Genomic DNA, 23,751 nt, shown 5'->3' with positions numbered 1-23,751 from the left:
GAAGTCTGTGTGAATATGAGCAGCAAAACTATTTCATTCTTCTAGCATTATAAAGAAGAAGAGTGTGCGCTGTATTAAACAATTTAAAACATTGCAGCCTAACGAAAGTGCTATATCCATTCCGAACGCTAATTTTACCAGACCGAGCAGTTCCGTCTCGGAATTTATTCTGAGCATGCGTGGCACTTTGTGCGTCGGAATTGTCCACACATGGTCGGAATTGATGCGATCGGATTTTGTTGTTGGAAAATTTTATAGCCTGCTCTCAAACTTTGTGTGTCGGAAAATCCGATGGAAAAAGTCCGATGGAGCCCACACACAGTTGGAATTTCCGACAACACGCTCCAATCGCACATTTTCCGTCGGAAAATCCGACCGTGTGTACAGGGCATTAGACTTTTAAGTGCTGGCAGCTTGTTATATAAACGATATATAAAATATAGTGATATATTTCATTTTTCTGATTTTTTAGTGCAGCGTTAGCCCACCATGGGTTTTTTGAAAACTATATACATGTAGAGAAATCTATAGATTCCCTCATCCATGTTAAACAGCATAGATGGACGAATCTCCTGCTGTTGGCTATTGTATTTTGACAGCTGACTGGCTGCAGTCACCGTTCAGCTGACTTTTTTTCCACAAGGCTCCTTTCATGTCTAAATTGAAGTCTGTTAAACTGGGTGGTATTAGCCGGGTCACTTACGGCTCAAATTTTGGCCTAGTTATCAGGAATCTGTTGAAATTTGAGCTGTGGGTGGACAGCTTTACCCTTACCCTTCCTGTAACCCCAACCCACCCTTCCACCTTAACAATATCCCTCCCCATAATCTTAACACAAACCTATTGTGCAACCCTATAACTACCTCTTCATGTAACGCTAACCCTCCCAAAAACACTAGTCCTTTTCAGTAACCCTAAAACTAACCATCAGACCCAAGTAGACCATACATTGACAGAAATTCTCCCAGGTTCATCGGTGACTGTGTGGCTGCTTCTGCTTCATAGAAATTGAGTCTTTGATCAACTTCTCTTGAAGGGACTTGCTGGAAAACTCTTTTTTAACAGCGACTGTAGCTGATGATCAGTCTATTCTGACAGTGGAGGGTCCCGCTGTCAGAGACCAGTGTCCTAGTGGGGGAGATTCCTCCATCCACCTTGTTGGCCTTTTCTATAACACTTAACCCAGGTATACATGGGCCGAATGCCGGGAAACAACGGGCGGTTAAAAAAATGGCCGACATTTGGCTCGTGTGTGTAGGTCTATCCAACAGAAGCCCTCCGTTTGGCCGGCTTCTGTTGGTTGTGCATACTGGAAAACCAGCATTTGACTGACTCCTGATCAGCGCTCTCAGCCAATGACAGAGAGCACTGATCGGAGTGTTCTGGTGGGGGGCCATCCCCCTGTCAGAACACAACAGCTTAGCGGGGAAGATTGCTGAACTAACCTTGCATGGCTCCGACCGGAACTGTCAGTTTTTTTTTTCATGCAACTCGCTGTTAGAACTTTTAGTGTGTACCTGGCTTTATTTTCACACTAGTTTTCCATGTAAGACTCACACCCTTCCCCCAATACTCACACTATGACACTCTGACACTGCAAAGGCCTATGTCAAAGAGCTTATGTTTGTGTTCAAGTCAATGGGAATGTAAAAGAAGCTTGAAGCAGGTCTCTTCTAGTAACCCTCACACCAACCATTCCATATGGAAACCTAACCCTTTGTTTGCCTACTCATCCTTTCCTAGGCTTGGATCTTCTGTTCCAAAGATCAAGAACCTTCCTGCACAAAAAATACCATCACTGGGATCCCTGTGCAGGAAACTCCTGCTTCGCTTGTGTGCCATTGTCAATGCACACAAAACAGTCTGCAGAAGAACTCAATGCAACACACCATGTTGGTGTAAACAGGCTCTACTGGATGCACTTTTATCTCCATACCTAAAAACAAATTTAGGCTGAACAAGCTCCAAAGCTGAGGCTGCCAGCAACAAGCTAAGGACAGAGAAGCAGGGTTCATGGATTTGCAGGCTTGGCTTAGCTAAGCTAATAGTTTTAGTTAATGAATTAGTGTATGAATGCACAACAGACTTGAGATGGTAGCGCATTCAGGCAAAGAACAGCTGGAATAGGCGATAGTGATTTCTATCAGTACCCGCAAAAAAGCCACCACTGGCAAAAATGGATCCTTTTATTGTTAGGAGTTCATTTGACCACAATATTTTTTGGGTAGTTGAATTATAAATTATTGTTTTGGGTTGGAAATTTTTGTTTGCAGACCAGATCACTTGCCCCAGAGTTATTGAAGAATTATAGCTCATAGTATGCCTTCCTTTCCAAAACATTAACACCCATACTCAGACATGTCGTTCCTTAGCATCTGCTGGTTCACAGTCTTCCTTAACCCAACAAAAATGGTCAAACATAAGTAAGTATATTTTAACACCCATTACCATTTGTTTGGAAACAATTGTCGACAAGACTTATTCGTTTTGCAGTATATTTTACATAATCACATTTCACGTGTGATTTACCTCTAAGTAAACCAGACCATGCAGCCAGCACCCTCACTGAAAAACCTGTGAGAAAGTAAATTACTGGACGAATTGTCTGAAGAGAACATGGTAGTCCAAATTGTGTGACAGAATTTGAAGAAATAAAGAAAAATTGGAATTGTTGCCACGGCAATTAATTAGATTCACATGTTTATGTTCTTGGTTCAGTATTAGGAAATAGAAGCAAAATTGCGTAAATTTTATGAACAATGTAAACAGGTCTTTCTTCACATGAATCAAAAGACATGGCCAACGTGCACAATTTCACATGGATGTGTCAGTTACATTTTAACAGGGCTCTGTTAAAACCATTGCAAACCCAACAACATGACTAAAAAGCACCTATCTTGGAATTTATGGCACATGTACTACAAATGTCTTTCAAAAAAGTTGTCTTATTAAAGCATAGTAACTGAACATGACAATAAATAAAGAAGCCAATAAATAAATAAATCTTTAGCCAATAGGGCCTAGCAAAGTCACTGAGACATTAACCTTGCCAATTCTTATTGAGTTGGTGTTGTAGGCTCTGGAGAAATCACAAGTCTCATTTTCATATGTATTTTGTTATGGCTCACAGTATAGCTGCCCCAATACTTCACAAAACCGGTCCACTTTCCGCACTGTCCCATACCAATTTCTCCACATCCATAATGGCTTCTGGGCACAGAACCCCGCTAGATGTCACATCTGCAGGCCAAACAGAAAACTGGGACAAGGCTCAACAAATCGATCAAATATTTGTATTGACGTGGTTTAGGCTTTCCTAAAAATTCTCCCTGGTTTTCGGTAATCTCTCGTGCGGTCTCTTCGCACTGTGTTCACATTAAGTGGGGAAAGAGTCATGCGCGAAGAGGACCTGGTGTAACTGCAGAAAAGGAGACAAAAGTCAAAATTGAATACATTTCAAGATTATTGCACATACTGAAATCTGTGGTTGCCAAAATCACTGAGGACTACACGAGTACTACTTCTTAAGCCCATTATCACTTTAGAAAATCTACACACTTTCTCTGGGGTAAAATACATTTTATGTGGGACATTTTATTAACCACTTCAGCCCCGGAAGGATTTACTCCCTTCCTGACCAGAGCACTTTTTACAATTTGGCACTGCGTCGCTTTAACTGCTAATTGCGCGGTCATGCAATGCTGTATCCAAACGAAATTTGCGTCCTTTTCTTCCCACAAATAGAGCTTTCTTTTGATGGCATTTGATCACCTCTGCCGTTTTTATTTTTTGGGCTATAAACGGAAAAAGACCGAAAATTTTGAAAAAAAATGATATTTTCTATTTTTTGTTACAAAAAAAATCCAATAAACTCAATTTTAGTCATACATTTAGGCCAAAATGTATTCAGCCACATGTCTTTGGTAAAAAAAATGTCAATAAGTGTATATTTATTGGTTTGCGCAAAAGTTATAGCGCCTACAAACTAGGGTACATTTTCTGAAATTTACACAGCCTTTAATTTATGACTGCCTATGTCATTTCTTGAGGGGCTAAAATGGCAGGGCAGTACAAAACCCCCACAAATGACCCCATTTTGGAAAGTAGACACCCCAAGGAAATTGCTGAGAGGCATGTTGAGCCCATTAATTATTATTTTTTTTGTCCCAAGTAATGGAATAATGACAAAAAAAAAAATTGCAAAAAGTTGCCACTAAATGATATATTGCTCACACAGGCCATGGGCATATGTGGAATTGCACCCCAAAATATATTCAGCTGCTTCTCCTGAGTACGGGGATACCACATGTGTGGGACTTTTTGGAAGCCTAGCCGCGTACAGGGCCCCGAAAACCAATCACTGCCTTCAGGATTTCTAAGGGCGTAAATTTTTGATTTTACTCCTCACTACCTATCACAGTTTTGAAGGCCATAAAATGCCCAGATGGCATAAACCCCCCCCCCCCAAATGACCCCATTTTGGAAAGTAGACACCCCAAGCTATTTGCTTTGAGGCATGTTGAGTCCATGGAATATTTTATATTTTGACACAAGTTGCGGGAAAGTGACAATTTTTTTTTTTTTGCACAAAGTTGTCACTAAATGATATATTGCTCACACAGGCCATGGGCATATGTGGAATCGCACCCCAAAATACATTTAGCTGCTTCTCCTGAGTATGGGGATACCATATGTGTGGGACTTTTTAGGAGCCCATTTTGGAAAGTAGACACCCCAAGCTATTTGCTGAGAGGCATGGTGAGTATTTTGCAGCTCTCATTTGTTTTTGAAAATGAAGAAAGACAAGAAAAAACATTTTTTTTTCTTTTTTCAATTTTTAAAACTTTGTGACAAAAAGTGAGGTCTGCAAAATACTCACTATACCTCTCAGCAAATAGCTTGGGGTGTCTACTTTCCAAAATGGGGTCATTTAGGGGGGTTTTGTGCCACCTGGGCATTCCATGGCCTCCGAAACTGTGATAGGCAGTGAAGAGTGAAATCAAAAATTTACGCCCTTAGAAAGCCTGAAGGCGGTGCTTGGTTTTCGGGGTCCCGTACGAGGCTAGGCTCCCAAAAAGTCTCACACATGTGGTATCCCCATACTCAGGAGAAGCAACAGAATGTATTTTGGGGTGTAATTTCACATATTCCCATGGCATGTTTGAGCAATATATCATTTAGTGACAACTTTGTGCAAAAAAAACAAAATTTGTCTCTTTCCCGCAACTTGTGTCACAATATAAAATATTCCATGGACTCGACATGCCTCTCAGCAAATAGCTTGGGGTGTCTACTTTCCAAAATGGGGTCATTTTAACTGTCCTGGCATTTTATGCACAACATTTAGAAGCTTATGTCACACATTACCCACTCTTCTAACCACATGAAGACAAAGCCCTTTCTGACACTTTTTGTTTACATGAAAAATTATTTTTTTTTGCAAGAAAATTACTTTGAACCCCCAAACATTATATATTTTTTTAAAGCAAATGCCCTACAGATTAAAATGGTGGGTGTTTCATTTTTTTTTTTTTTTCACACAGTATTTGCGCAGCGATTTTTCAAACGCATTTTTTGGGGAAAAAACACACTTTTTAAAATTTTAATGCAATAAAACACACTATATTGCCCAAATGTTTGATGCAATAAAAAAGATGATCTTAGGCCGAGTACATGGATACCAAACATGACATGCTTTAAAATTGCGTACAAACATGCAGTGGCAGCAAAATAAATACATTTTTAAAAGCCTTTAAAAGCCTTTACAGGTTACCACTTTAGATTTACAGAGGAGATCTACTGCTAAAATTACTGCCCTTGATCTGACCTTCGCGGTGATACCTCACATGCATGGTGCAATTGCTGTTTACATTTGACGGCAGACCGACGCTTGCATTCGCCTTAGCGTGAGAGCAGGGGGGAACAGGGGTGCTTTTTTTTTTTTTCTTTATTATTTTTTTGTTTTTTATCTTATTTTCAAACTGTTCCTTTCATTTTTTTAAAAATCATTTTTATTGTTATCTCAGGGAATGTAAATATCCCCTATGATAGCAATAGGTAGTGACAGGTACTCTTTTTTGAAAAAATTGGGGTCTATTAGAACCTAGATCTCTCCTCTGCCCTCAAAGCATCTGACCACACCAAGATTAGCGTGATAAAATGCTTTCCCAATTTCCCAATGGCGCTGTTTACATCCGGTGAAATCTAAGTCATGAAATGCTCGTAGCTTCCGGTTTCTTAGGCCATAGAGATGTTTGGAGCCACTCTGGTCTCTGATCAGCTCTATGGTCAGCTGGCTGAATCACCGGTTGCATTCTCAGGTTCCCTGTTGAGACAGGAGAGCCAAAGAAAAACACGGAAGACGGTGGGGGGGGGGGCATTCCCTCCCATTGCTTGTAAAAGCAGTTTAGAGGCTAATTAGCCGCTAGGATTGCTTTTACATGTAAGCCAACCGCAGGCTGAAAAGAATGATACCAAGATGATACCTAAACCTGCAGGCATCATTCTGGTATAACCACTCAAAGTCGTGAATGGCGTACCTGAAGACAAAAAAATGGTTAACAATAAAGCACAGTAAACGGTAAAGTATAAAAAATTGCATAACTGAAAAGCAAACATAATAAAACATAATAACAATAAAACATTGCAGAATAGAATACAGTAAAAAAGAGCAGAATAATAGAGAGAGAATAGAGAGAGAGAGAACAATGAAACAACAACTATTTTTTTTTATTTTATATTTTTTTTGTGTTTTTTTTTTTTTTTTTTACACATTTTTTTGTAACTGTAACTTTTATAACTGTAACCAGTTCCAGGTTTGGGTCTCTCAAAATGCGATGGCATCTTGGGAGACCCTGTGAAAGTGTGCCTAGTCTGTGCAATGCTGTACCCTACGCTAATACTCAACTAGTGTATGGTAGCGTTCAAAACATTCACCAATGCAAAGACCAGGATTGTCAGGACAGGAGGGACAATATTAGCGGATGTCACGCCTATATCCGCGCTTGCTGCAGACATGACATCTTTTTTGTAGGGGTTCGTTGGGTAGGGGTACTCGGGAGGACATAAAGAAAATGCCTCTCATGCAGCCGACTGCATTTGGTTGGGGATGTGAATGGGGGAAGTACGGGCGCTGCAGAAGTGGTGGGTTCCCAATTAGGATTGGCGAATGCAGCAGGAAGGGCATTATGGTCACGACGGGCCTGTTTGTCTTCTTATTGGTGGCAGCGGGACACTACTTGTGCTTGCCACCTCACCAGCTTGAACTGCACTTATGGGACTTGCCACGTCACCAAGTGTTACTGCAGTGCTGGTTTGACTACGACCGGGGTGTACTAGGCCGCTGGTGCTTGCCAGTTCACCAAAACACTACCAAAAAAACTGTTAGCGATCGCAGGGATCAGGCCTGACTCTGCGAACGCTGCAGTTATGCGTTTAGTGTTTTGTAAGTGACAGTGATCGATCGATACTGCACTTGGGTGGGCTGTGCCGGGCGGAGGAGCAAAACGCAGGTGCTAGCAGGTATCTGGGCTGATCCCGCTAACACTGCGTTTTTGGGAACCCTAAACTGCTGGGGACGCTAGTATAGATCTGATCGGATCAGATATTGATCCGTTCAGATACTATACCACTAAGGGAGGTGTACGGTGCGTGCGTGGGTGTTAGCAGTACTGGCGCTAACCTGACGCTGCCTGGGGCTGGTGCTTGCCAGTTCACCAAAATGCTACCAAAAAAACTGTTAGCGATCGCAGGGATCAGGCCTGACTCTGCGAACGCTGCAGTTATGCGGTTAGTGTTTTGTAAGTGACAGTGATTGATCGATACTGCACTTGGGTGGGCTGGGCTGGGCTGGGCAGAGGGGCAAAACGCAGGTTCTAGCAAGTATCTGGGCTGATCCCGCCAACACTGTGTTTTTGGGAACCCTAAACTGCTGGGGACGCTAGTATAGATCTGATCGGATCAGATATTGATCCGTTCAGATACTTTACCACTAAGGGAGGCGTATGCTGCGTGCATGGGTGTTAGTGGTACTGGCGCTAATCAGACACTGCCTGGGGCGATGCATATCACCGCCGGGCAATCAGGGGGCTAAACCTTTATTAGGTAATAAACGGCGGGTGCCCTGACACTATAAAAAATAAACGAACTAACCAGCGTCACCCGTAACACTTATACGGTGATCAGTGGTGAAAGGGTTAACTAGGGGGCAATCAAGGGGTTAAAACATTTATTAGATAGTATATGGGGGTCCCTGTTGCTATAAAACGCTGACGGCGAACCTAAATATTTACCTCCCTAACTAGCGTCACCAGCGACACTAATACAGCGGTCAGAAAAATGATCGCTTAGCGACACTGGTGACGGGGGGTGATCAAGGGGTTAAATCTTTATTGGGGGAGTTAGGGGGGTACCCTAGACCTAAAGGGGGCTAACACGTACTGCCCTACCACACTAACTGTCACAAACTGACACCATGCAGTAATCAGAAAAAAAAAAAAAACTGCTTGGTGTCAGTGTGACGGGGGGGGGGGGGGGAGGGGTGATCGGGGGGTGATCGGGGGGTGTAAAGTGTGCCTGGCATGTTCTACTGCGTGTGTTGTGTTGTGCAACTCACTCAGATGTCTTCTCTCCTCGGCGCCGGAACGGAAACTGCCGAGCCGAGGAGAGATGACATAATTTCCTCTGCCTCTGTGTACTATAGAGAGGCAGGGGAATGATCTCATTGGCTGGGAGCGATCGCGAGGGGGGGGGCCACAAATGGATTTTCTCCCCCTCGCCTCTCATCGCTCCCAGACCAAAGCCGACCGCCTCGGGCACCGGGGGGGGGGGGTCCGATTGGACCCCCCGCCCGCGGGAAGGCAATCACGTACCAGGTACGTGATTTTGCCTGCCCGTGCCATTCTGCCGCAGTATATCTGCGTTAGGCGGTCGGCAAGTGGTTAAAGCAGTTGTGCATCAATTAAAAGTTGTGTCAGTGCTATGGAAGTGCCCCAAACTTTTTCGATATTGGTAATCTATAGTGGATGTTATACATAGCATTTATCAGACTTCATTTACCATGGTCCCAGTTTAGTGTCCTTTGGGGGTGATAGATGAGGAAGCCTACCAACAAGAAGTTAGGCAGCCCATAGACGGTGCAAATTTCTTTCCTGCAACCATGGGTTGCAGGAAAGAAATTTGCACGATTCCCTCATCAACACAGACAGTGCTGACCGGGGAATCCCTCCGGCCGAGCAATTGTCTTCTCCTGGCAGGGGCAGGAGGAGGAAGCCATCCCTGCTGGGAGATGACACTGATTATCACTAGCGGCTATAGCAGTTGCTTGCGATAATCAGAAGCCAATCCGGCAGGCTGGTTGTACCCAAGTTATGCGATCACCTTGGTACATTCAGCCTGCCCATTAATGGTTTGAATCTCAGCCAGTTCCTGCTGAACCGGTTGGGATTCGAACCGAATATGGCCTTCCGTATAGTCCCAGTAACTAGATCAGTAACTCTGATTGTCCTAAAATGATTATCCCCTTCAGTGGCGGTGCATCCATTAAGGGTGCACAGGCGCCACCCCCTCTCTCCAGCCACTCCCCTAAATGAATAATGGATAGATTCATGCATTGCATCCTCCACCCCCTATTCAGGCGTCCGGCCCCTTTTCGGACACCAGGCGTCTGAATTACAGTGGCGGTGGTGTATTTTTGAAGCACCTGATTAGAGCCATGGTCTCTAATAGGCTTCAAAAAAGGTGAATTGCAAGCGCAAGTTCACGCAGGTGTATTAGAACAGCGAATATTTAGGACACAGCTCGCCAACGCCACCCCACCGAGATAGGGTAAGTGGCGGGCAAACAACTAGCGGGCAAGGGGGGGGTCACAGTGTTAACTTTTGATGGGCACAGTGGCGGTATTTGATAGGCACATTGGAGGCATTTGATGGGGCACAGTGGCAGCATTTGATGGGGCACAGTGGTGGTATTTGATAGGCACAGTGTCGGCAATTGATGGGCACTGGCTGCATTTGATGGGCACAGTGGCTGCAATTGATGGACACAGTGGCTGCGTTTGATGGGCACAGTGGCTGCGTTTGATGGGCACAGTGGCTGCGTTTGATGTGCACAGTGGCTGCATTTGATGGGGCACAGTGGCTGCGTTTGATGGGCACAGTGGCTGCGTTTGATGTGCACAGTGGCTGCATTTGATGGGGCACAGTGGCTGCATTTGATGGGCACAGTGGCTGCGTTTGATGGGCACAGTGGCTGCGTTTGATGTGCACAGTGGCTGCATTTGATGGGGCACAGTGGCTGCGTTTGATGGGCACAGTGAGGCTGCAATTGATGTTTTTTTTCTGAATTTTTCAGTTTGTTTGCACCCCCAAAAAATTTTGAGCACCAGCCGCCACTGATCCCCTTCCCCTCCTACCTTGCAAGAATGGCTTGCTCAATACAATGCTATCTTACTCAGAGAAAACAATAATTTACCAAAACAGAGATTGTCTGAATAAAACCCCAAACCAAAAATGTTATTTATTGCAGCTTAGTAATCATTAGATGTAGTGGCTGCATTATGTTTCTTTTTTTTAGGCCATTTTCCTTCTGTTTTGCATTGGTGATCTGGCCAGCAACACACCTCCTGTATTAAGGTGCCCCTACTCTGGATGAAGGAGCACAGTGGGCAGACTTCATCGGTCATTAGTGGCACACAAGTGGCAGGGTCACTGGTTTCTAGAACACTGGTGGCCAGGCTGCACAGTTTCATTAGTTGCTATAATACAGGTGACCAGGATGCACAGGGTCATTAGTTGTTACGGTTCTTTTAGCCACCTACACCATACCAAGCAAGTTATGGTCACCAGTCTAGCTGCCCTACCATGGTGCCTGGAGATGTGTGGAGTTCACACATATGTATTTCAACTGCGTATTTAACTGTTTCCAAGAGTCAAGCTTTAATTAAATGGCAGATGTAGAAAATGGCAAGATTTAATATTTAACCAGTTATCTCTAGATTACAAGCAAATAAACTAGAAGACAATGACAGAAATAATCATCAAAGTAGCAGAACAGAAAAACAAGATGGGAGCCAGACAGCTGCCGCCCTCCTTGCCATTCGCTTGTGCTGAGAGATTACACCAATATGGCAGCGTACACAAAAACAGCCTGCAAGACATGTGCACATCGCGGGCGCCACCTGGCTCCCAGCTACTCAGGAAAATGAATTAGGTCAAATATTTGAAACAATTGTGCCAATTTGTTAACACGTCGTACAGGATCATCCGACAATTCACAAAATGCAATGCATTTCTTAGACACTAAGTATTAGTTATGTAGCTGACTTATTCAAAACAGTTGTAATAATGTGTAAAGCTTATATCTGGCTGTTTGTTTTTGTTTGTTGTGGTGAAGAATTAAAATTTCTGTTAGTTTTTTTTTCTGGAATCCCATTAAAGAGTTATTTCTTCAATGTCTGTACTTGTGACACCCGTCAAGTAATAAACATTTTGTCACCAGCACAGAATCGCATACAGTGAGGGAAAAAAGTATTTGATCCTCTGCTGATTTTGTACGTTTGCCCACTGACAAAGAAATGATCAGTATATAATTTTAATGGTAGGTTTATTTTAACAGTGAGAGACAGAATAACAACAAAAATATCCAGAAAAACGCATTTCAAAAAAGTTATAAATTGATTTGCAATTTAATGAGTGAAATAATTATTTGACCCCTTTCCTAAATATGACTCAGTACTTGGTGGCAAAACCCTTGTTGGCAAGCACAGAGGTCAGATGTTTCTTGTAGTTGGCCACCAGGTTTCCACACATCTGAGGAAGGATTTTGTCCCACTCCTCTTTGCAGATCCTCTCCAATTCATTAAGGTTTCGAGGCTGACGTTTGTTAACTCAAACCTTCAGCTCCCTCCACATATTTTCTGTGGGATTAAGGTCTGGGAGTTGTAAAGGCAGAAGGTTTTTTATCTTAATGTATTCTATGCATTAAGATAAAAAACATTCTGTGTGTAGCAGCCTCCCCAGTACCACCCAATTACCTGCCCGAGCTCCTTCCCTCTCCAGCGATGTCCACCATCCCCTCAGCCATCCAGTACACTGCTCCTGATTAGCTGAGACGGAGCAGCAGCGCCATTGACTCCCTGGGCTGTTAATCAAAGTCAGTCTGCCAATCAGTGGTGAGAGGGGGTGGGGCCAGGTTAGGCTCCGTGTCTGAATTTGTACACGGTGCTCTGACTTGGCTTGGGTGCCCCCTGTAGCAAGCTGCTGGCTGAGGGGGCACTCAAAGGAGGGAGGGACTAGAAGCAGCAAAGAGTGACCTGAGAAGATCCAGTCTGCTCTATGCAAAACTAACTGCACAGAGGAGGTAAGTATAACATGTTAAAAAAAAAAAAGGAGCCTTTTCAATCATTTTAATGTGCTGCTTCTTGAGCAACTCCTTTGTTACCTTGGGTCATTGTCATGCTAGAATACCCATCCACGACCCATTTTCAATGCCCTGGCTGATGGAAGGAAGTTATCACCCAAGATTTCATGGTACATGGCCCCGTCCATTGTCCCTTTGATGTGGTGAAGTTGTTCTGTCCCCTCAGCAGAAAAACACCCCCAAACCATAATGTTTCCACCTCCATGTTTGACAGTGGGGATGGTGTTCTTGGGGTCATAGGCAGCATTTCTCCTCCTCCAAACATAGCAAGTTGAGTTGATGCCAAAGAGCTAGATTTTGGTCTCATCCGACCACAACACTTTCACCCAGTTCTTCTATGAATCATTCAGTTGTTCATTAGCAAGCTTCAGACGGGCCTTTACATGTGTTTTCTTAACCTCCCTGGCGGTATGATTATTTCAGATTTTAGGTGCTGAAAGCGGTACCATTATTTTGCATGGAAATTTGGCGTTTTATATTGTAGGTCTGTAATTCTTAACAATAACACACTTAAATCTGTCCAAACAAGAGTCTAGTAGATATCCCGGGTATGATAAAGTTTGAAACACAAAAACATAAATTATAATATCATAAATAAAAATAAATAATTAAAAAAAATAAAAATAAATAGTAATAAAATAAATTTCCCCACGATTCACTATCGCTCAATTCTGCAAGTGTTCTAATTTACTATCGCTGTTTTCTAGCTGGTCTAAAGCCATTTTTGACGTAAAGGGACACTTTTTGGTTGCTATAGACAATCTCCAGTTTCCAGGCAGAAAGAACAGTATATATCACATAAAACTGCATGCAGGGCATTGGCCAAAGCACTGGGGACAAAAGGGATGTGAAATCATTTCATACAGTACTGTAATCTGTAAGATTACAGTACTGTATGTGTTATGATTTTGACATTTTTTTGAATTTGCCGCCAAGCTCCGCCCCCGTGCGTCGCGACGCTCGCAGGGAACGGAGCCTGGCACAGAGAGGCTTCGGGCAGAGGAAACAGCCCGCGGACACTGCGGGGGACATCGCAGGATCCCGGGGACAAGGTAAGTAATGCCACACCAGGATCCTGCGATGTAATCCCGAGTGTGGTTCGGGGTTACCGCTAATGGTCCTGATTTTTAACCCCGAGCCACACTCGGGAAAACCGCCAGGGAGGTTAAGCAGGGGGACCTTGTGGGCACGGCAGGATTTCAGTCCTTCACGGCGTAGTGTGTTACCAATTGTTTTCTTGGTGACTATGATTCCAGCTGCCTTGAGATCATTGACAAAATTCTCCTGTGTAGTTCTGGGCTGATTCCTCACCGTTTTCATGATCATTGAAACTCAAAGAAGTGAGATCTTGTATGGGGATCCCAGACCGAGGGAGATTGACAGTTATTTTGTGTTTCCTCCATTTGCGAATAATCACACCAACTGTTGTTACCCTCTCATCAAGCTGCTTGGCGATGGTCTTGTAGCCCATTCCAGCCTTGTGTAGGTCTACAATCTTGTCCCTGACATCCTTGGACAGCTTCTTGGTCTTGGTTGCTTCTGTGGACAGGTGTCTTTTATACAGGTAACAAGCTGAGATTAGGAGCAATTCTTTTAAGAGAGTGCTTCTAATTTCAGCTCGTTACCTGTATAAAAGACGCCTGGGAGCCAGGAATCTTGCTGATTGATTGGGGGATCAAATACTTATTTCACTCATTAAAATGCAAATCAATTTACAACTTTTTTTAAATGCGTTTATCTGGATATATTTGTTGTTGTTCTGTCTCTCACTGTTAAAATAAACCTACCATTAAAATGATAGTCTGATCATTTCTTTGTCAGTGGGCAAACGTACAAAATCAGCAGGGGATCAAATACTTTTTTCCCTCACTGTATACATCAAAAAACAAACAAACATTGGCAGGTGTTGTAAAGCATCCTTGCTCTACTAAATGTGTATTTCTGTCTGTGTGTCTACTTTGGAAGGTTTCCTATCACCGCCTTTATCAGGGACGGCCCGTCCATTAAGGGTACATGGGCGCTGCCCCCCGCTATCCATGCGTCCGACTTCTTGCAGGACGTCGGGTGCATGAATTAAAATGACGGGGGTGTTTTTTTGAAGCACTGATTAGTCATAGGCTCTAATAGGCTTCAAAATAGCATGGGCTCAGGGAGCAGTGAATGCGCTCACAGCCCACCCAGGTGTGTTAGAATAGCAAATTAATATTTGCTATTCTAATACTGGTCCACCTCCCGGCCAATCAGGAAGCGGGTCTGAAACCCATCACCCAAAAGGGCTGAAAGGATAGGCAATCCTATTGGATGCCTAGGAGGAGGGGAGGAGGAGGGTCCCTTTCTTCCATCACAGCCACTGTGATGGAGGAAAGGGACACAGGAGCCACTGCCCGATGCCTGCTGCCCGCTGCCCAATGCCTGTTCTCCAATGCCCGATGCCTGTTATCCAATGCCTGATGCTTGCTGCCCGATGCCTAGATGGGATGGGTGCCAGACCGACCGGCAGACTGGGTGGTTTTTTGCCCCCCCCCCAAAAAAAAACCCACCAGCTGCCACTGGCCTTTATCAACAGGAAGTGAGGGAAAATTTCCCTGCTAGGAATAAATAGGTATGTAAATGTTTCTAAAAAGTGATTTTAATGGAGTTTATTTATAAAATGAAAGTGCTAACTTAGAGGGAGATATTCCTGACTTCCTGTCTTAGGAGACTACCGACAACTGCTATATTATAAATCAGTATTAAACTCAAAACCAAAAATGTAATATACTGCAGCTTACCAATCATTAGATGTGGTGGCTGCATTCGTTTTCCTTCTCTTGGGCTTTTTTCCCTCTGTTTTTACCTGATGATCTGGCCAGGAGCACACCTCCTGTATTAGCGTGCCCTCACTCTGGATGAAGGAGCACAGGGGGCACAGCAGACAGTAGTAATCCTAATTTTGGGGAAGGGGAGTGTTAGATGGACTTGCAGATTTAGATACACTAACAAACTGAAGCCAAACTCCAGCTCACAAATTAGTTACACAAGAAGTTACAGCAAACGTTTTATTTTATTTTGCATTAAAGGTTTTACATAAATCAAAAACATTTGTAGTAGAAAACACGCTGGCAGGTATAAACAAAGCTGCTGGCAAGAAGCAGACACAATGTGCAACCAAATTCATAAAAATAGTTTGCTGCGCTAAAAATAAAGATGCGCAAAACAAACCAATTTGGTGCAATAGTGAAATAAACGTGAAAGTTCACTTTAAGTGCATATAATGAAAGTGTCTAATTGAGAAGAATTCCGTGATCACCATGTGGACCATCACCACTATAGGAATTGGACTCTTACCAGATTTAAACAGGCGTGGCGACGTCGCGTAAGCTTGTTTAAATCTGGTAAGAGTCCATTCCAGGGCCGGCCCTACCATGGAACACAGTGGGACCATTGGTCCCGGGTGGCAGGTTCTGAGGGGCGGCATATTGATGCCCAAGAAGACACTGGTCCCGCCCGATTGCTCCGCCCACCCCGCTCTGCTCCTCTCCTTATCCCAATATGTGGATGGCCCGACACCGCTGCAATTAGAGGTAATGGCAGAGCACTCGCTGCCATACCCGCACAGCTGGCTGTCCGCCCATCCTCTCTGCGGCTCCCCCCATTGCTACTGACAAGAGAAAGTCAGCTGATAGGTAACAGAGTGAAGGGGGAGGAGCTTTCTGCTGAGCAGAGACCCAATGATGAAAGAGGGATCGCTATAGGCGACACTGAGAGAAAGTAAGTGTCAGCGCCACTAATCCAATCTTCACCACCCCTGTCTGTGTCTTACCCCCCTACTACCCTGCCTGTGTCTAACTCACTCCCTACCACCCCTACCACCCCTGCCTGTGTCTAACCACCCCTGCCTGTGTCTAACTCCCTCTCTATCACTCCTGCCCATGTCTAACCCCCTACCTCCCTGCCTGTGTCTAACCCTCCTACCACCCCTGCCTGTGTCTAACCCTCTCTCTACCACCCCTGCCTGTGTCTAAACCCCCCCTCACCACCACCGCCGCCACCTCTGTCTGAACCCCACCACCACTGTTGCATGTAAATCTGACTTCCTGATAAATCTAATTTTGGTTTTAATTGTCATGGTATAAAATAATAAATGTGGGAGCCTTTTAGTGGGCGTGATTTTTTTTGGGGGGGGGCAGCATTTTATTCCTGGGCCCAAGCAGCACAATGTCTTGGGCTGGCCCTGGTCCGTTCACTATATTGGTGATTAGGGATGAGCTTCGTGTTCGAGTCGAACCCATGTTCGACTCGAACATCGTCTGTTTGCCCGTTTGCCGAATTGCGAACGATATGGGCCGTTCGCGCCAAATTCGTGTGGCGCGTCACGGCCCATAATTCACTGCGGCATTGCAGTGCATTGCTGGCTGATGATTGGCCAAGCATGCACTATGACCCGCATGCTTGGCCAGTCACAGCGCCGTCTGAACAAAGAGCCGTAATTGGCCAAAGCCAAGGAGGCTTTGGCCAATTATGGCTCAGGGGATTTAGTACACGCCCCACACTATATAAGGCCGCCTGCACGGCGGCCCTGTGTAGTGTGTGTTCCGGCGTTGAAAGAGATAGAGAGACAGTGTCATTTGATTTAAGTTAGATAGATTAGGCAGGACAGTCAGTGAGTTAGCTGCACTTACAGTGTATTGTGTATATATATATGCATCCCAGGTGTTGTGTGTATATATATATATATATATATATATATATATATATATATATATATATATATATATATATATACACTGTATTCAGTTTAGCTAGATCCGTTCCTGTTATCTTCCTACTGACAGGCAGGCTTGTCTTGTTACAGTATTTACAGCTACCTGAAGAAAATTGCTGGTGTTCTTTTGATCCTATTAGTACCACAGTCAGGCAGCTAGACTATTTACAGTTAGTGTAGTGCGTCCTCCTCACAGTGTTCAGTTAAAGCTACAAGTTAGTTTAGTGTGACTTCTGCACAATGTTCAGCTAAAACTACAAGTTAGTGTAGCGCGTCCTCCTCACAGTGTTCAGTTAAAGCTACAAGTTAGTTTAGTGTGACCTCTGCACAGTGTTCAGCTAAAGCTACAAGTTAGGGTAGTGCGTCCTCCTCACAGTGTTCAGCTAACACTACAAGTTAGTGTAGTGTGACCTCTGCACAGTGTTCAGCTAAAACTACAAGTTAGTGTAGTGCACAGTGTTCAGCTAAAGCTACAAGTTAGGGTAGTGCGTCCTCCTCACAGTGTTCAGCTAAAACTACAAGTTAGTGTAGTGCAACCTCTGCATAGTGTTCAGCTAAAGCTACAAGTTAGTGTAGTGCATCCTCTGAACAGTGTTCAGCTAAAACTACAAGTTAGTGTAGTGTGACCTCTGCACAGTGTTCAGCTAAAGCTACAAGTTAGTGTAGTGTGTCCTCTGAACAGTGTTCAGCTAAAACTACAAGTTAGTGTAGTGCGACCTCTGCACAGTGTTCAGCTAAAGCTACAAGTTAGTGTAGTGCGTCCTCTGAACAGTGTCCAGCTAAAACTACAAGTTAGTGTAGTGGGACCTCTGCACAGTGTTCAGCTAAAGCTACAAGTTAGTGTAGTGGGTCCTCTGAACAGTGTTCAGCTAAAACTACAAGTTAGTGTAGTGCGACCTCTGCACAGTGTTCAGCTAAAGCCACCTGTAGAAGGTTGTTGGTGTTTTCCTGATCCTATCACTACCGCAGGCAGCTAAATAAGCTACAAGTTAGTTTTTTGCGAGCTCTGCAGTGTTCAGCTAAAGCTACCTGTAGAAGGTTGGTGGTGTTTTCCTGATCCTATCACTACCGCAGGCAGCTAAATAAGCTACAAGTTAGTTTTTTGCAAGCTCTGCACAGTGTTCAGCTAAAGTTACCTGTAGAAGGTTGGTGGTGTTTTCCTGATCCAATCACTACTGCAGGCAGCTAAATAAGCTACAAGTTCGTTTTTTTGCGAGCTCTGCACAGTGTTCACCTAAAGCTACCTGTAGAAGGTTGGTGGTGTTTTCCTGATCCTATCACTACTGCAGGCAGCTAAATAAGCTACAAGTTATTTTTTTTTTTGCGAGCTCTGCACAGTGTTCACCTAAAGCTACCTGTAGAAGGCTGATGGTGTTTTCCTGATTCTATCACTACCGCAGGCAGCTAAATAAGCTACAAGTTAGTTTTTTGCGAGCTCTGCACAGTGTTCAGCTAAAGCTACCTGTAGAAGGTTGGTGGTGTTCTCATACTACAGGCAGGCAGTTGATTTTGCTAGCTGCAGTATCAGTACATATATATCCCAGCTTAGTGCAGCTACAGGCCATTAGCATGTCTGGAAGGCCAACAAGGAGAGGCAGACAGTCACAAGCCAATAAAAGAGGGCAAGCAGGCTCTGTCTAGAGGCAACAGTGCTGGTCGTGGAGACAGTGCATCCTCATCAGCACGTGGCCGTGGGACATGCTTGGCCTTTTTTTCGGCAGCTGGCCGTATTGAGCTGCAACATGCGGAAGACTTGGTCGAGTGGATGACCAAGCCGTCCTCATCCTCCTCATCCTCTCTCACCCATGCTCAGGGTACTTTGTCTGGCAAAGCATCTGCCAGCGCGGCCTCTTCCCTCCGCTCAATGGCATCAGTGACTCCTTCCCTAGCCCCACCATGTCCTCCTGAGGAGTCCCTCAAACTGTTTGACCACAGTGTTGGGTACATGCTCCAGGAGGATGCCCAGGGTTTAGAAGGCTCTGATGATGATACTGAGCTAGATGAAGGCAGTAACGTGAGCACGGACAGAGGGGGTGCCCAAGAAGGACAGCAATCTGGCAGTCATGCTCCCCCTGCTGCAGCATACTGCCAGGTTTGCTCCAGTGAAGGGGAGGGAGGGGATGATGAGGTCACTGACTCAACGTGGGTGCCTGATAGGAGAGAGGAGGAGGAGGAGGAGGCACATCACCAACGAGGCAGGATGCCCTCCAGGGGCCAGCCTAAGGGCAGCACACTGACTGCATCACACCCCAAAGCTCCGCATGTGCAGGGCGCTACTGTCTCTGCGCGTTATTCCAAAAGTTCTTTGGTGTGGGCCTTTTTTGAGATGAGTGCATCAGATCACACCGCTGCTATTTGCAACATATGTCTCAAGCGTATCTCGCTTGGCCAAAACATCTCCCACTTGGGCACCACATGCTTGACCAGACATATGTTGACCTGCCATGCAGTTCGTTGACAAGCGTATCTAAAAGACCCACACCAAAGAACAAAGAGGACCTCTCCTTGCTCCTCAGCAGCTGAGATCTCCAACCCCACTATACCTTCAGTCCTCTCTGAGACCTGCACTGAGAGGAATGAAGGTGTAGAATTAGGTGTGTCACAGCCAAGTACTTGTGGGCAATCTGTTTTCGGTACACCGACGTCAGATTGTACCAGGCAAATTTCCCTGCCCCAGCTACTGCACCGCCGAAAGAAGTTCGCTCCCAGCCATCCACATGCCCAGCGGTAGAAAGCTAGCTTGGCAAAATTGCTAGCACTTCAACTGCTGCCTTTTCAGTTGGTAGACTCTGCCCCCTTCTGTGAGTTTGTGGAATGTGCGGTTCCTCAGTGGTAGGTACCCAAACGCCACTTTTTCTCACGGAAGGCGATTCCGGCTCTCTACCGGCATGTGGAAGGCAATGTCAATGCCTCGCTGGACAGGGCGGTCAGCGGTAAGGTGCATATTACCGCTGACTCATGGTCCAGCAGGCATGGACAGGGATGTTACTTAAGTTTCACCGCGCATTGGGTGATTCTGCTGGCAGCTGGGAAGGATGCAGGACAAGGTACAGTAGTGTTGGAGGTTGTTCCGCCACCACGCCTCCAAAATGCCACTACTAATGACTGTGACACACCTCTCTCCTCCACCTCTTCTTCTTCCTCCGTGGCCTCTTCCTGTGCTTGGTCCTCAGAACCAGCGGTGCTCCGTAGCCATTCAAGGGGCTACGCAAGTATGCAGGCCAAAAGATGCCATGCGGTGCTTGAGCTGGTGTGCTTGGGGGACAGGAGCCACACTGGGGCAAAGGTTCTGTCAGCTCTGCAGGGGCAGGTTCAGAGGTGGTTGACGCCACACCAACTTAAGCCAGGAATGGTGGTTTGCGACTATGGCACCAACCTCCTCTCTGCCCTCCAACAGGGACAAATGACCCATGTGTCCTGTTTGGCTCACGTCCTTAACTTGGTGGTGCAGAGGTTCTTGGGCAGGTACCCGGGCTTACAGGATGTCCTGAGGCAGGCCAGGAAAGTCTGTGTGCATTTCCGCCGGTCATATAATGCCAGTGCTTGGCTGGCAGACCTCCAAAAGGAGTTTCCCAAGAACCGCCTAATCTGTGACATGCCCACCAGGTGGAACTCAACGTTGGCCATGCTGCAGTGGCTGCACATGCAGCAGAGGGCCATCAATGAGTACCTGTGCGACTATGGCACCAGGACAGGGTCATTGGAGCTTGTTTTTTTCCCCACGCCAGTGGGCCACGATCAGGGGTGCATGCACTGTCCTGTCACCATTTGAGGAGGCCACGAGGATGGTGAGCAGTGACAGTGCATGCATCAGTGACACTGTCCCCCTTGTCCACCTGTTGGAGCACACGCTGCGTGGAATAATGGACAGGGCACTTGAGGCAGAACAGAGGCAGAAAGAGGAGGACTTCCTTAGCTCTCAAGGCCCCCTTTATCCAGACAGTGTTCCTGCGTGCCCGCCGATCACACAGGAGGAGGACGAGGACGAGGAGGAGGAGGATTGTGTCAGTATGGAGGTGGAGCCTGGCACTCAGCATCAGCAGCAGTCTTTAAGGGATCAGTCCCAAGAAACACATGGACTTGTACGTGGCTGGGAGGAGGTGGCTGCGGACCATATCGTCCTTAGTGACCCAGAGGACTCTGGACCGAATGCCTCAGCAAATCTACACAGGCTTCCTGCAAAGCCTGTGTAAGGATCCTCGTATTCATGGTATCAAGGAGAAGGACCAATACTGGCTGGCAACTCTCCTTGATCCACGTTACAAGGGTAAGGTTGCAGACCTTATCTTGCCATCGCAGAGGGAGCAGAGGATAAAACATCTTCGGGAGGCCTTGCAGAAAGGTCTGTGCAACGCGTTCCCAGAGACTGGGAGGTTACAAACTCCTGTTTCTGGACAACGTGTTGCTGAGGCTTCGGTCAGTCAAAGAAATAGCGGTGGAGAAGATGGCTGTCTGACCGATGCGTTCAGACAATTTTTTGGTCCACAGCCCCAAGGTATGATCGGTTCCAGCAACCATCGCCAGTGGCTGTTTTACATGGTGCAGGAATACCTAGGGGCAAGATCTGACTTGGACACCTTTCCCACCGAAAATCCTCTGGGTTACTGGGTCTTGAGGATGGATCACTGGCCAGAGCTTGCACAGTATGCAATTGAGCTACTGGCCTGTCCTGCATCCAGCGTTCTTTCGGAACGCACATTCAGTGCTGCTGGAGACTTTGTAACCGATCACAGGGTGTGTCTGTCCACCGACTCGGTCGCTCGACTGACCTTCATAAAAATGAATCAGTCTTGGATCACCAACAGCTACCAAGCACCTGACGCTGATGTAACTGAATAATTTTTTTTGAAATCTCTGATCCCTTCAAAGACTGTCTATGCTGATGCTGAGTGACTATCCTCTTCCTCCTCAATGATCATGCTGATAGCTTGTAAGAACATTTTTGGTTCTGGGCACCGCCACCAGTGCCTAAGGCCCAATTTTTCAGCCCCTGTTTAACAGGGGCGTGTAATTACTATTTTTGATGCAATACTTTGCAGCAGGGCTCGTTCCTGCATTCCAACTAGAGTATCTGTGAGGGGTTGCAGTGTTGTGGCACCAGCACCAGTGCCTAAGGCCCAATTTTTTAGCCCCTGTTTAACAGGAGCGTGTAATTACAATTTTTGATGCAATACTTTGCAGCAGGGCTCGTTTCTGTGTTTCAACTAGAGTATCTGTGAGGGGTTGCAGTGTTGTGGCACCAACACCAGTGCCTAAGGCCCAATTTTTCTGCCCCTGTTTAACAGGGGCGTGTAATTACAATTTTTGATGCAATAATTTGCAGCAGGGCTCGTTTCTGCGTTCCAACTTGAGTATCTGTGAGGGGTTGCAGTGTTGTGGCACCAGCACCAGTGCCTAAGGCCCAATTTTTCTGCCCCTGTTTAACAGGGGCGTGTTATCACAATTTTTGATGCAATACTTTGCAGCAGGGCTCATTCGTGCGTTCCAACTAGGGTATCTGTGAGGGGTTGCAGTGTTGTGGCATCAGCACCAGTGCCTAAGGCCCAATTTTTCAGCCCCTGTTCAAGAGGGGCATGTAATTACAATTCTTGATCTAATATTTCACAGCAGGGCCCATTTCTGCTCCCACCAAGAGCGAGTGAGGACTTACAGTGTTGTGGCACCAGCACCACCACCAAAGGCCCAATTTTTCTGCCCTTGTTTATCAGGGCGTGTAATTACAATTTTTGATGCAATACTTTGCAGCAGGGCTCGTTCCTGCGTTCCAACTAGGGTATCTGTGAGGGGTTGCAGTGTTATGGCACCAGCACCAGTGCCTAAGGCCCGATTTTTCAGCGCCTGTTTAACAGGGGCGTGTAATTACATTTTTTGATGCAATACTTTGCAGCAGGGCTCGTTCCTGCGTTCCAACTAGAGTATCTGTGAGGGGTTGCAGTGTTGTGGCACTAGCACCAGTGCCTAAGGCCCAATTTTTCAGCCCCTGTTCAACAGGGGCATGTAATTACAATTCTTGATCTAATATTTCACAGCATGGCCCATTTCTGCGCCCACCAAGAGCGAGTGAGGACTTACAGTGTTGTGGCACCAGCACCACCACCACCACCAAAGGCCCAATTTTTCTGCCCTTGCTTAACAGGGTGTGTAATTACAATTTTTGATGCAATACTTTGCAGCAGGGCTCGTTCCTGCGTTCCAACTAGAGTATCTGTGAGGGGTTGCAGTGTTGTGGCACCAGCACCAGTGCCTAAGGCCCAATTTTTCAGCCCCTGTTTAACAGGGGCGTGTAATTACAATTTTTGATGCAATACTTTGCAGCAGGGCTTGTTCCTGCGTTCCAACTAGAGTATCTGTGAGGGGTTGCAGTGTTGTGGCACCAGCACCAGTGCCTAAGGCCCAATTTTTCAGCCCCTGTTCAACAGGGGCATGTAATTACAATTCTTGATCTAATATTTCACAGCAGGGCCCTGAGAGGGCTTACAGTGTTGTGGCCATAACAAAACCTAAGGCCCAAATTTCTGCTGAGTATATAGGGCAGGCCCCTACTTTCAAACATCCAACTTACAAACTACTCCTACTTGCAAACAGAAGGA

At 45.7% G+C, this 23,751-nt stretch overlaps 1 long non-coding RNA gene across 1 annotated transcript in view; it reads right to left on the bottom strand.

The window, feature by feature from the left end:
* Positions 1 to 2,168: 2,168 nt before the first annotated feature.
* LOC141108263 (uncharacterized) overlaps positions 2,169 to 23,751 on the bottom strand; it is a 35,346-nt gene continuing 13,763 nt past the window's right edge. The window contains exons 2-3 of the long non-coding RNA XR_012236044.1: positions 15,189 to 15,343; positions 2,169 to 3,418 (exon numbers count right to left, since the gene is read on the bottom strand). This is a non-coding gene — a long non-coding RNA (uncharacterized lncRNA). The remainder of the gene's footprint in view (positions 3,419 to 15,188; positions 15,344 to 23,751) is intronic.

Source organism: Aquarana catesbeiana, linkage group LG09 (assembly GCF_042186555.1).
Source record: "Aquarana catesbeiana isolate 2022-GZ linkage group LG09, ASM4218655v1, whole genome shotgun sequence".
Lineage (NCBI taxonomy): Eukaryota > Metazoa > Chordata > Amphibia > Anura > Ranidae > Aquarana > Aquarana catesbeiana.
Note: the sequence above shows the minus strand (reverse complement) of the source record. Positions and strands in the feature narration are given on the sequence as shown.